The sequence below is a fragment of the Scyliorhinus canicula genome, chromosome 1, assembly GCF_902713615.1.
Source record: "Scyliorhinus canicula chromosome 1, sScyCan1.1, whole genome shotgun sequence".
In the NCBI taxonomy this organism is placed as follows: Eukaryota; Metazoa; Chordata; class Chondrichthyes; order Carcharhiniformes; family Scyliorhinidae; genus Scyliorhinus; species Scyliorhinus canicula.
The window spans coordinates 216338236-216351751 of record NC_052146.1 but is presented as its reverse complement, the minus strand read 5'-3'; positions in this window follow the sequence as shown (position 1 = coordinate 216351751).

Genomic DNA, 13516 nt, shown 5'->3' with positions numbered 1-13516 from the left:
AACTCACCTAGCAGCTCCATCACCCCCGGCATCCCTCCCACCGGGTCCGCCACATACAGTAACAGGTCATCGGCATACAACAACACCCTATGTTCCGCCCCACCTCGCACCAAACCTCTCCACCTCTCTGAATCCCTCAACGCCATCGCCAACAGCTCGATTGCCAATGGAAACAACAAGGGGGACAGGGGGCAACCCTGCCTGGTCCCTCGGTAAAGCCGGAAGAACTCCAACCTCCTCCCATTCGTGGCCACGCACGCCATCGGGGCCTCATATAGCAGCCTCACCCATCTAATAAACCCTTCACCAAATCCAAACACCTCCCATAAGTACCCCCACTCCACTCTATCAAAGGCCTTCTCCGCATCCAGCGCCACCACTATCTCAGCCTCCCCCTCAATCGCCAGCATCATGATGATATTCAACAATCTCCGCACATTCGTGTTCAGCTGCCTTCCCTTCACAAACCCTGTCTGGTCCTTGTGTACAACCCCTGGCACACAGTCCTCTATCCTGGTGGCCAGGATTTTTGCCAGCACCTTGGCATCCACATTAAGGAGAGATATGGGCCTATATGAACCACACTGTTGGGGGTCCTTGTCCCTCTTTAAAATTAACGAAATCAGCGCCCGCGACATCGTCGGGGGCAAAGTCCATCCTTCCCATGCTTCATTAAGTGTCCGCACCAGCAAAGGGCCCACTAGGTCCACAAACTTTTTATAAAATTCCACTGGGAACCCATCCGGCCCCGGCGCCTTCCCTGACTGCATCTGCCCGATCCCCTTAACTAGCTCCTCCAGCTCAATCAGCGCCCCCAACCCCTCCACCTGCTCCTCCTGCACCTTCGGGAAAGATAGCCCGTCGAGAAACCTCTCCATTCCCCTCCTCTCCACCGTTGGCTCCGACCGGTACAGTTCCCCGTAAAAGTCCTTGAAGACCTCATTCACCTTTACCCCATTCCGCACCACATTCCCACTCTTGTCTCTCACTCCAGCAATTTCCTTAGCCGCATCCCGCTTGCGGAGCTGATGAGCCAGCATCCTACGCGCCTTTTCACCATGTTCATACACTGCCCCTTGTGCCTTCCCCCACTGTGCCTCCACCTTTCTAGTGGTCAGCAAATCAAATTTAGCCTGTAGGCTGCGCCTCTCTCCCAACAGTCCCTACTCTGGTGCCTTCGCGTACCTCCTATCTACCTCCAGCATCTTCCCCACCAGTCTATCCCTCTCGCTCCTCTCCCTGTGTGCCCGGATGGATATCAGCTCCCCACGAATCACTGCCGTCAGGGCTTCACAGACCATCCCCACCTGGACCTCCCCCGTATCATTCACCTCGAGGTACCCCTCAATACTTGCCGGGACCCTCCTACACACCTCCTCCTCCGCCAACAACCCCACATCCAACCGCCACAACGGGCGCTGGTCCCGCACCACCCCCATCTCCAACTCCATCCAATGCGGAGCGTGGTCGGAGATTGCAGTGGCCGAATATTCGGCCTCCTCCACTCTCGGAATCAGTCCCCTACTCACCACGAAGAAGTCTATCCGAGAATAAACCCTATGTACGTGGGAGAAGAAAGAGTACTCCCGTGCCCTCGGCCTCACAAACCTCCATGGATCCACCCCTCCCATCTGGTCCATAAACCCTCTCAGTAGCTTGGCCGCCGCCGGCCTCCTACCCGTCCTTGAACTGGACCGATCCAGTGAAGGATCCAACACCGTATTGAAGTCCCCCCCCATGATCAGACCTCCCGCATCTAGATCCGGGACCCGTCCCAGCATACGCCTCATAAAGCCCGCATCATCCCAATTTGGGGCATACACACTAGCAAGTACCACCTTCTCTCCCTGTAGCCTGCCCCTAACCATAACAAACCTACCCCCCTCATCCGCCACCACCTCAGATGCCTCAAACGACACATTTTTCCCCACCAGAATCGCCACTCCCCGGTTCTTCACATCCAACCCAGAGTGGAAAACCTGCCCCACCCACCCCTTCCTCAGGCGGACCTGGTCCGCCACCTTCAGGTGGGTCTCCTGAAGCATTGCCACGTCTGCCTTTAGCCCCCTCAGATGAGCAAGTACCCTCAACCGCTTCACCGGCCCATTCAATCCTCTCGCATTCCAGGTGACCAACCGGATCAGAGGGCGTCCCGCCCCCCCCTCCCCCGTCGACTAGCCATAGCCCGTCGACTGCCCGCCCCAGGCCAGCACCCCCTGCCCGACCCAGTCCCCACAGCGACAACACCTCACCTCTGTCCCCCCCGGCCCACACCAGCTCCTTCCTGACCCTGCCAGCAGCAACCCGGTATTCCCCTTTCCCCCCCTCCCTCCGCCCCCAGGCTAGGAACCCTCCCAGCGCGAACCGTCCTCCACTGTACTTCCGTGGGTCAGCTAACTTCTGCTGACCCCGGAAACTCCTGCCAAAAACCCGACCCCTCCCAAAGTGGGATCATCCCCCATCCTGTCCCTCCTCCAGGCACCGCTCCAGCGCGGGGACGAACCAGTTAAGGTCCGGCCCCCCCCGTCATCGTCTCCACCCCCCAGCCCCGCAACGCGGGAAACCAGAGGAAAGCCCGCGCTTTCGCACTGCCCCACCACACCCTTCTGACGCAGCTCCCAAATATCAGCCCCACTCCATACCCCCAACCCGATATAGAATACAACAAACCCCCCCAACCCTCCCCGCAAGATACAAAACTCAAACAATGCCCCACAGCAAAAAAAAAGAACAACACCCCAATAAATAACCATATCAAAATTACAAAAGTACAGAAAAAGAGAACACAGCAACAGCAGAAACCAACAATAAAGCATTACAACCGACCCCGCAACCCCCAACCCCTAGTTCGAGTCCAGTTTCCCCATCCGCACGAAGGCCCACGCCTCCTCCGGGGAATCAAAATAATAATGCCGGTCCAAATAAGTTACCCACAGGCGCGCAGGCTACAACATCCCAAACTTTATCTTCTTCTTGTAGAGCACCTCTTTCGTCCGATTAAACCCGGATCGCCGCTTAGCCATCTCCGCACTCCAATCCTGGTAGATCCGTACTACCCCATTCTCCCAATTGCTGCTCTTCACCTTCTTGGCCCAGCGCAGCACACACTCCCGATCACTGAACCGGTGGAACCTCACCAGCACCGCACGCGGGGGTTCGTTCTCCTTAGGCCTCCTGGCCAGTACCCTGTGGGCTCCCTCCAGCTCCAGGGGCAGATGGAAAGATCCTGCTCCCACTAGCGAGTTCAGCATCGTGGCCACATAGGTTGTCAGATCCGACCCCTCCAGCCCCTCCGCAAGGCCCAAGATCCTCAGATTGTTCCGCCTCATGCGGTGATCAAGCTCCTCGAAGCGGTCTTGCCACTTCTTGTGGAGTGCCTCGTGCCCCTCCACCTTACTCACGAGGACCACGGCCTCTTCCTCTCGTTCAGTGGCCTGCGCCTGCAACGCCTGGATGGCAGCACCCTGGGTCATCTGAATCTCCGAGAGCTGTTTATTCGTTTCCTGCAGAGAGCTCAGCACCTCAGCCTTGAAATCTGCAAAACAGCGCAGGAGAGCAGCTTGCTGCTCCTGGGCCCACTGCTTCCACTCCTCTGGTGCTCTGCCGGCCGCCATCTTGGAATCCTTCCCCCGTTTTTTCTGGGGAGCCGCTGCCGTTTTTTCCCCCTTTCCACTCCGAGTTCGAGTCATGAAACATGGTGAAAGTCGATCAGCACACCTTCTCCCACCGGGAGACGTCGAAAAAATTCCGTTTTGGGCTCTAAAAAGAGCCGAAAAGTCCGTTTGAATCAGGAGCTCCCAAATGTGCGGCTTCCTCCATCATCACCGCCACCGGAAGTCCGTCTGTCTGTCAATTTAAGAGATAATTGTTTTGCTGCAATTTTCCATGCTCTGGCTTGCCAATTATGCCTCGAACGTTAATTAGATTAACACAGTTTTTGAAAAGTCATTATGACCCTGTGTAGAAGGGACTTTAGTTGGCTGTTTAGTTGCCTCAATACCCTGTATTCATTTTAACCAGCTGCTTGACTATATTTCATGGAAATAGGCACTTGGCAAAGCATGATGGATATTTAGCCTTATTTCAGTCAAGAGTTCTGTATGAAATAGTCAGAAGGTCATACAATGTAAACAAGCGTAGAGCTGCACATTGTTTTGCTGACAGCATATAATTATTATTTTTCTTAGAAAGGAACCCAAGGCCTGTTATTAAAATCTAACTCTGGCCTGCTCGGTTTTCTGTCTCTTGCTAATCTAAAGAATGCTTTCTGTCCTAGATATTGCTTACTGTATCATATAAATTGTCTGCCTTTACCTCTGTAAAGTGGGGACGTTTGGAATGACTGTGGTCTCTCCAACCCCCCACAAACTTAGTGTTTAATTAAAGGACCTTTGACAAAAACGCAAAGTGCTGACTTATAATTTCTTCAACACCCTGACTGACTGTTACCATGGAAACGGAACTGTCCAGGCTTGGGAAAGAGCTGCATACAATGGAGACTTTTGGGCCAGATAACGTCACTGGTCTTGGATTCTCAAGCAAGTCGCAAGCAACTTGCAAAATGTGAAAATTGAGAGTCTTATCTGATTAGTTCCCAGCTATTCTGCTTTCCTCACTCTTATGGTTAATATGATTTAGTTAATTACTATTAATGATTTCTCAATTAAACCTTTTTTCTATCTCATCTATAGCTAACCAGAAAAGCAGATTTCTATCAAAGTGAGATTCTTCAGATTTTTCTTTGAATGAGCGGTCAAAGGCTCTATCGGCCAAAAAGACAAGCTTCTATGCTGTACTATTGTATGATACTGATAGATCAGTTTACCATATCCCTTCAGTTCTTGGTCTCTGAGGAGCTCAGTGCTACACTGACAACAATGTTATTCTCCTGCTAGAACTACAAGTTACTTTAAGTCCTGACTTTCTAACCACTGCCTGTGGTTGTTGATGTTGTGTTCTATGGCTCCCCTGATCATAAAGACATAAATAGAACATGTGTGGTTAGTTATAACAAGTATTTATTATTAACACGTGGACAGGTAACCAACAAACTATGTACAGACTCCCACTACTCTCTGCGTAAAAAAGTTCTAGCTCATGTCCCCTCTACACTTTCTGCCACTTACCAAGGGAAATAATTTTATCCTGTCCACTCTATCTCTTCTCCTCATAATTTTGTACACCTCAATTAAGTCACCCCTCAGCCTTCTTTGTTCCAAGGAAAATAACCCCAACCTATCCAATCTCTCCTCGTAACTACACTTTTCTAGCCTTGGCAACATTCTTGTAAACCTCCTCTGCACTCTGACCAGAGCAATAACATCCTTCATGTAATGTGGCGACCAGAACTGCACAAAACTGTTGTCCTTATCTGGTCTGGTCTATGTGTGACTCCAGACCCACACTGAAATATGACAAATTTCCTTTTTAGAAAATTAATTCCAAGCAAACCCCTTCATAAGATAGCTGGAACAAAAATGAACCAATTGTCTTTTTTTGTTTGAACTGTGTATAATGTTCTTATGTTGTTATATTTAAGACCATATGACATAGTAGCAGATTTTGGCCGCTCGGTTCATTGGGTCTGCTCTGCCATTTAATCACGGCTGATATATTTATCATCCCCATTCTCCTGCCTTCTCCTCATAACCCCTGATCCCTTTATTAATCAATAACTTATCTGTCTCTGTCTTAAAGTCACTCAGTGATTTGGCCACCACAGCCTTCTGCGTCAATAAGTTCCATAGATTCACCAACCTCTGGTTAAAACAATTCCTCCTCTTCTCTGATTTAAAGGATTGTCCCTTCATTCTGAGGCTGTGCCCTTGGATTCTAGTTTTTCCTGCAAGTGGAAACATCTTCTCCATGTCCAGTCTATCCAGACCTCTCAGTATCCTGTAAGTTTCAATAAGATCCTCCCTCATTCTTCTAAACTCCAATGAGTACAGACCTAGAGTCCTCATCCGTTCCTCATATGATAAGCTCTTCATTCCAGGGATCATTGTTGTGAACCTCCTCCAAGGCCAGCACATCCTTACTTAGATACGGAGCCCAAAACTGCTCACAATACTCCAAATTCGGTCTGACCATAGCCTTATACAGCTTCAGAAGTACATGCCTGGTCTTGTATTCTAGCCCTCTCAACATGAATGCTAACATTGCATTTTTCCCAATTTCTGACTGAACCAGCACGATAACCTTAAGAGAATCTTGAACTATGACTCCTAAGTTCCTTTGTGCTTCTGATTTCCCATTTACAAAATAGTCTATGCTTAGGGTGGCACAGTGGTGCAGTGCTTAGCACTGCTGCTTCACGGCGCCAAGGACCTGGGTTCAATCCTGGCCCTGGGGCACTGTTTGTGTGGAGTTTGCACATTCTCCCCTTGTCTGTCTGGCCCTCACCCCCACAACCCGAAGATGTGCAGGATAGGTGGATTGGCCGCACTAAATTGACCCTTAATTGGAAAAAAAAAAGAATTGGGTACTCTAAGTTAAAGAAAAAGAATATAGTTGATGCAACCATTCTTCCTCCCAAAGTGCATCACCTCACAATTTCCACATTGTATTCCATCTGCCAGTTCTTTTCCCACTCTCCTAGTCCTTCTGCAGCTCCCTCCACCCTCCAGCTTCCTCAATACTACCTGACCCTCTGCATATCTTTGTATTATCTGCAAACTTTGCAATAGTGTCCTTAGTTACTTCTTCCAGATCGTTAATGTATATTGTGAAAAGTTGTGGTCCCGACACCGATCCTGAGGCACATCTCTAGTCACTGGCTGCCATCTTGAAAAAGACCACTTTATCCCTACTGTCTGCCTTCTGCCAGTCCGCCAATCCTCTATCCATGCCAGTATCTCACCATTAACACCATGGCTCTTAACTTATTTAACAGCCTCCTATATGGCACCTTGTCAGAGGCCTTCTGGAAATTAAAATAGATCACGTCCACTGGTTCTCCTTTGTCTAACTTCATGTTACCTCCAGAAAAAAGTCGAACAGATTTGTCAAACATGACCTCGCCTTAATGAAGCCGTGCTGACTCAGTCCTATTTTATCATGCACTTCCTAAGTACTCTGCAATCTAATCTTTAATAATGGACTCTAAAAACTTATCAATGACCAAATTCATGCTATAATTTTGCGTCTTCTGCCAACCTCCCTTCTTTAACAGGGGTGTTACATCAGCCATTTCCTGTCCTCTGGGACCCTCCCTGCCTCCAGTGATTCCTGAAAGATTACTGCCAATGCCTCCACAATCACCTCAGCTAACTCCTTTAGAACCCTGGGGTGTAGTCCATCTGGTCCAGGTGATTTATCCACCATCAGATCTTTAAGTTTCCCCAGAACCTTCTCCTTAGTGATAACCACTATACTCACCTCTGTCCCCGATTCTCTTGGAGCTCTGGTGTCTTTTACTAAGAAGACTGATGCAAAGTAACTATTCAGTTCCTCTGCCATTACGTTGTTTCCTATTTCTATTTCTCCAGCCTAATTTTCCAGTGGTCCAATGTCTGTTCTTGCCTTTATCTTGCCCTTTATATGCTGAAAAAAATTGTTCCTATCTTCTTTTATATTACTAGCTAGCGTACACTCATATTTTATCTTCTCCCCTCTTGTTGCTTTTTAAATTACCGTCTGCTCGCTTTTAAAGGCTTCCCAATCCTCTGGCTTCCCACTAACCCTCCCAACCTTGTATGCTTTTACTTTTATGCTGTCCTTTTACTTCCCTCATCAGCCATGGATGCCTTGCTCTCCCCCAAGCATGTTTCCTCCTCCGTGGGCTGAATTTCTGTTGTGTCTCCCGAATAATCCCCAAAAACTCCTGCCATTGCTGTTCCACTATCTTCCCTGCTAGGCTCCCCTTCCACTCAACATTGGTCAGCTCCTACCTCATGTCTTTGTAGTTACCTTTATTTCATTGTAATACCGTTACATCTGATTCCAGGTTCTTCCTTCCTCTCAAACTTGGACGTTAATGTTAAATCATTGCAATCTCCTGAATGATGGGCAAGGCAGAAATGTGGTTATACCTGTTTTCCATCCGGATTTCGAGGACATAGCTCAGGAAACATTTTCAGTATTATTCACAGTGGAAATCAGCTGACCACTGCCATCTACAGGCACAAGTGATTTTTAAAAATTCATTCATGGGATGTGGCATGTTACTGGCAAGGCCAGCATTTGTTGCCCATCCCCAATTGCCCACGAGAGGGTGATAGTGAGCCGCTTTCTTCAACACAACTGGGGAGCAGTTAAAAATAGACCACATGAAATGAAAATGAAATGAAAATCGCTTATTGTCACGAGTAGACTTCAATGAAGTTACTGTGAAAAGCCCCTAGTCGCCACATTCCGGCACCTATCCGGGGAGGCTGGTACGGGAATCGAACCGCGCTGGCCTGCTTGGTCTGCTTTAAAAGCCAGCGGTTTAGCCTTGTGAGCTAAACCAGAGTCACATATAGAATAGACCAGTAAGGGCAGCAGATTTCCTTCCCTCCCCTTCCTCTTTCTTTCAGCTTTTCCCATTGCGATCACCACAGTGCTGTTTCGTCACTCTTTTCCATCTCCTCCTGTCAGTCAGCCATTCCTCTTCCGATCTTGCTGTGTGTGTTGAAATCTCTCGCAACTGCATCTTTCCATTTGGTCTGAAGACACTCCTTTTCTCCTTCTTCCTGGTATTCCCTCCTCCATTGCTCACCTCACCACATTCCCTCTCTTTGTCTCTCTCTCTCCCGTAGCATTTCAACTCTTCTCAGCTACTTTCTTCGATGCTCCCACAATCTTCACTAACCCCCTGATGTGCTGGTTTCTGATCTTGTCCTCTCTCCTTACGCCACACATCCACTTCAGCATCCGCATCTCATTAGCATTTAGTCCTTGTTCCTCTCTTCTGGATGTTGCCCAGGTTTTCCAGAATACATAATTTTTTTAATATAAATTTACAGTATCCAATTATTTACTTTCCAATTTAGGAGCAATTTAGCATGGCCAATTCACCTAACCTGCACAACTTTGTCTCCCCACGCAGACATGGGGAGAATGTGCAAACTCCACACAGACAGTTCCAGACGACATAATGACCCCGGTCTCATAACCCTCTTGTAGATTCTTCCTTTCGGTTCAGTGATACGTTTCTATCACATAACACTCCCTACACTTCTTCAATTACTCTAATCAGAGCTAATCCATTCCTTAATTTCTATTTCCATACATTTTCAACCATCACTGACCAACCCCAAGTACTTGAAACTGTTCACTTTCTCCAAGTCTTCATCTGAAATCTTCACACCTTCCTTCTGTTCCCCTGCCCATGGTTCAAACTGACAGTCCAAAAATTGGATAAATGAAATAGAAACATACCTAGGAATAGAAACAGGAGTAGGCCATTCGGCCCTTCAAGCCTGCTCCACTATTCAACATGATCATGGCTGATCATCAAGTTCAATACCCTGATCCAACCTTCCCCCCATATCCCTTTAGCCCCAAGAGATATATCTTTCTTTTTACATTTCCAATTAAGGGGCAATTTAGCATGACCAATCCACCTACCCTGCATATCTTTGGGTTGTGGGGGTGACCCACGTAGACACGGGGGGAATGTGCAACCGTCACATGGGACAGTGACCCGGGATCAAACCTGTGTCGTTGGCGCCGTGCTAACCACTGAGTCACCGCGCTGCCCCACCAAGAGCTATATCTAATTCCTTCTTTAAATTACACATTTTGGCCTCAACTATTTTCTGTGGTAGTGAATTCCACAGATTCACCACTCTCTGGGTGAAGAAATATATCCTCACCTCAAGGTTTACCACTCATCCTAAAACTATGACCCCTAGTTCTGGAATCCCCCACCATTGGCAACATTCTTTCTGATTTTACCCTGTCTAATCCTATTAGAATTGTACAAGTTTCTGTGAGATCCCCTCTCACTCTTCTAAAGTCCGATGCATATAATCCTAACTGACGTATGATAGTCCTACCATCCCAGGAATCAGCCTGGTAAGCCTTTGCTGCACTCCCTCAATAGCAGGAACAGCCTTCTTCTTCCTCAGATAAGGACACCAAAACTGCACACAATATTGGTCTCACCAATGCCCTATACAATTGCAGTAAAACATCCCTATTCCTATACTCAAATCTCCTCGCTATCAAGGCCAACAATTGAAAAGATTTCCTTCTCTAAAAGACATTAATGAGACTGATGAGCTGATCTGATGATCAAGGTTGATGGTCACCGCTGAGGGCCCGGGTTCGAATCCCGGCCCTGGGTCACTGTCCGTGTGGAGTTTGCACATTCTCCCTGTGCCTGCGTGGGTTTCGCCCCCACAACCCAAAAGATGTGTAGGATAGGTGGATTGGCCACACTAAATTGCCCCTTAATTGGAAAAAATAATTGGGTATGCTAAATTTATTTTAAAAAAACAAAAAGGTTGATGGTCACCAAAACTGATTGTAACTTTTATTTAATTAATTAATTGCGGGTGGCACGATGGCACAATGGTTCACACCTCCGGTATGTTGTGTGTGCTAAACATCTGGTGCAGTTGCTCAACATTGGCCCTCGTGGTGATTACCTGCATCCGGTGGACCTCCAGCCACTTGGAGTAGGCGTCCACAATGATGAGGAACATGGCCCCCTGGAAGGGATCTGCAAAGTCAATGTGGAGGCGGGACCAAGGGTGACCCAGCCATTCCCATAGGTGGAGCATTGCCGCCAGGGGCAATGTCTGGTGCTCCTGGCAAGGTACACAACTTTTGGCCAACCGCTCGATGTCGGCATCAATCCCGGGCCAGCAGACGGAGATGCGGGCCAGCATTTTAATTTTCCTTACCCCAGGGTGTCCTCTGTGGAGATCCTGCCCATGTTCCGGAACTACTACCTGATGCACGATCAATTGCACAAAGACTCAGGTTGGGTACAACTGTGGTTTTATTGCAGTCAGATGCGTGGCCTCCTGCTGCAGCTGGCGAAATGGCTGATCAGAAGGAGGACACGCATATTTATACTCCTCCTACAGGGCGGAGCCAGCCGGCAGGGACTACCGGCGAACCTGTAGTACAGGTTCTACCTTACATCCCCTAATACAGGTGTACAGTGGTTTACCACATTCACCCCCTGTTAAAAATGAGTCCCCGGGCAGCACGGTCTACTTGTGCGCTGACACATGTACCTCGGGAGAGGGCGTCTGGGGGCTCGTTGAGCTTGCCGGGGCGATACAAAATCTCGGAATTATAGGGGGAGAGCTCGATTCTCCTCCTCAAGGTTTTATCGTTTTTGATCTTGCCCCTCTGTGTGTTATTGAACATGAAGGCTACCGACCGTTGGTTAGTGAAGAGAGTGGATCTCCTGCTGGCCAGGTAATGCCTCCAATGACGCACAGCTTCAACGATGGACTGGGCCTCTTTTTCGACGGATGAGTGCTGATTTTCTGAGGCATGAAAGGTGCGGGAAAAGAATGCCACGGGTCTGCCTGCCTGATTGAGGGTGGCGGCAAGGGTGACATCTGATGCGTCGCTTTCTACTTGGACGGGCAGCATCTCGTCTACTGCGTGCATCCTGGCCTTGGCTATGTCTGCTCTGATACGTGAGAAGGCCTGTTGTGCCTCGGCCGTGAGGGGAAATTGGGTGGACTGTATGAGTGGGCGGGCCTTGTCCACATAGTTTAGGACCAACTGAGCATAGTACGTTTGAGGGCCTTGGGGCAGTGGGGGAGGGGAAGCTCCATGAGGGGGCGCATGCGGTCGGGATCGGGCCCCAGAAGTCCGTTCTGGACTACATAGCCGAGGATGGCAAAGCGGGTCGTGCTGAACACACACTTCTCTTTATTATAAGTAAGGTTGAGAAGAGTGGCGGTGCCTGCACGGGCCTGGCACACTGCGGCAAAGTTGCCCTTTTTGTTACAAGACATGCAAGTGGCGGCGCGGGCCGGGCAGCGTTGGCGGGGGGTGCTTCTGTTGGCCGCAAAGTAGCAGCGGGGACCCCCGGGGTGCGCGGATTGGCGTGCGGCGCAGGCGTATTGGCTAGGCAGGGCCCCAGCTGGTGGGGGCGTTTGCAGGGTCCAGGAGGGATAGGAGGGGTGGGCCGCGCGGCCGGAGGGGTAGGCCTGAACATTCCGGGAGGCGACCGTCATGGAGAGCGCTAATGTTTTTGTCTCCGCTAGGTCGAGCGTGGTCCCTTCCAGCAGTTGTTGTCGGATGAAGTCCGACCCAATCCCCGTTACGAACGCATCGCGCATGAGGAGATTAGAATGTTCAGTGGCTGTAACGGCCTGACAGTCACAGTTCCGGACGAGTGGGATTAGGGCCCGCCAGAAGTCTTCGATGGACTCACCAGGGAGTTGTGAGCGAGTGGCGAGTACGTGCCTGGCGAAGAGCGTGTTCGCTTTCTGCGCGTAGTTCTCTTTTAGGAGTGCCATGGCTTCTGCGTAATTCGTGGTGTTCTGGATCAACGGGAACACGCTTGAGCTCAACCTAGAATACAGGACCTGTATCTTATGAAACTCCGTCGGTGTGGGGGTCGCTGAGTTGATGTAAGCCTCGAAGCAAGCTCGCCGGTGATTAAAGTCCTTTCTGGCGTCGGGCGGATCCAGCTGCAGGCGGTCTGGTTTGATTCTGATATCCATCTTGTTCAAAATCTGACTGCAATAAACTGATGCACGATCAATTGCACAAAGATTCAGATTGGGTACAACTGTGGCTTTATTGCAGTCAGATGCGTGGCCTCCTGCTGCAGCTGGCGAAACGGCAGATCAATGGAGGACACGCATACTTATACTCCTCCTACTGGGTGGAGCCAGCTGGCAGGGTCTACCGACGAACCTCTAGGAGAGGTTCTACCTTACATCCCCTAATACAGGTGTACAGTGGTTCACCACACTACCCAAGTTCCCCAAAGGATGACATTGTCCTCGATGCTCAGCTCCTGAATTTTGGCCTTGAAAGCCCTCAAATTGTCTGGCAAAGCCAGGAGCTGGGCCCTATACTGGATAATGTGGTGGACATAGGACAGCTGTGGGTCCATCTGGGTCCAACTTCAGATGCACGACGCTGTGACTGGTAAAGAGTCCATGAAATGGAGGGTAGCGATGAGCTTGTTGGCTGGCACTGGCGTTGGTGGTCTAGAGGCGAGGGGAAGGTGGCTCAATGCATCCGTGCGGGGAATCTTTGCCCCTGCCCGATGCTTCAGCATTTATTCGTATGCGGCAAGCAACAAGGCCCAATGCTGAATGCGAGCGGATGCAATGGGGAGCATCACCCGATCATCTTTGAACAAACCCAGCAACAGCTTATGGTCTGTCGAATCCATGAAGGTATGTCCGTATATATACTGGCGGAATCCCTTTACACTGAAAACAACGGCCAAACCCTGCATTTCGATCTGCGCATGGTTTTGTTCGGCGTTCGCGAAGGTCCTGGACGTAAACGCGATGGGGAACTCTCACCATCGGCCATGCGATGGGCGAGGATGGCCCCGACCCAATAACGTGATATCTCGCAGGTCAAGATGAGTGGCTTG